Raw genomic sequence first — 1,251 nt, forward strand, 5'->3', positions numbered from 1 at the left:
CTATCCCTTGCTTCGGGGCTGGGTGTCCAGCAAGGGCGGATGGCCAGCTATCCCTGCCACCTGCCCGGAGTACTGTCCGTACCAAGGCAACTTCGTAGGCCCTTATCTGACAACAGTAAGATACTCAGTACACGCCCTCATATCTGACAGTAATATAAAATATAGGAAAATTACTAAGGATACCTATATAATTGGCTTATATTATATCTATAACTAGGAAGTATAGATAAGGGATTATATTATACTTTTATAGTTTAAGTGCTTTATATATTAGTGCCTAATACACTGGTAGTAGAAATATATAGCTAGATATTAGCCTATAGGCCTAGGGAAAGAATTAGGAGAATTATTCTATAAGTGTACTAAGAGGACATTTGTTAGGATTCATTGGTAAGTAATGTAGATAGTGTTAAATCCAGAAGGGTAGCTAGTCCTAAAGGGTTAGGGTTGGTTCTTAGACAAGACAACTGAGGGAAGGGAAGGGGTTTTATTAAGATAATAGTATTAGAGGAGATATAATAAGTTAATAATATGGCCTAAGTGTAATCTAAATGATAGATTAATAAATAGGTTAAACACGAGTATAAGAGTCCATACTTAAGTTCCTATATACTTTATGTCCCAGAAGTCCTAGAGTCCCAAAGTCCTAGAGTCCTAGAGTCCTGGAAGGCCCGTGCCCTTCCTGCTACTCCTGGGACCCGTGACTTAGGTCACGTGACTTGTGGCTAAGTTAGGGTCCAAGCAGCCCCTTAGCTCCAAAAGTAGTGAGTGCCCTGCGGCTAAGCTATAGATTCTAATATTATCTCCCCCCTCCACGCTTAATATCCTCATGAGTTAACCACCTATAAAGCCACTTTCTCGTTCCGTCCACTTTCGCCATCGTTATCACGAGAGCAACGAGCAAGATGTCTAAGGCCTAGGTAGGCTAGATTAATATACTACGTTCGGTATCTACGTATAGGTACAAGACGTTAAATAAGGAGAAAAGGTCCTCTCCCCCCTATCTAGCGTGGATCTATCTTCTCGCTTCATCGTATACCCTTACTAAGGGTGGCTAGTACTATACTTTAACCAATTAGCTAATAGATGGGCCACCTATCTAATAATCTATTAACTAGCTACCAGCGCACGACATCTCTAAGATATACTACTACTAGTAGTATATCTATACTTATTAGGTAGCCTCTAAGGTTACTATAATATTAGGTCCCTCCCTCACCCTAACCCTAACCCAAAGGAAGCTCCAGGCGC

The sequence above is a fragment of the Paraphaeosphaeria sporulosa genome (genome assembly GCF_001642045.1).
Source record: "Paraphaeosphaeria sporulosa strain AP3s5-JAC2a unplaced genomic scaffold CC84scaffold_6, whole genome shotgun sequence".
In the NCBI taxonomy this organism is placed as follows: Eukaryota; Fungi; Ascomycota; class Dothideomycetes; order Pleosporales; family Didymosphaeriaceae; genus Paraphaeosphaeria; species Paraphaeosphaeria sporulosa.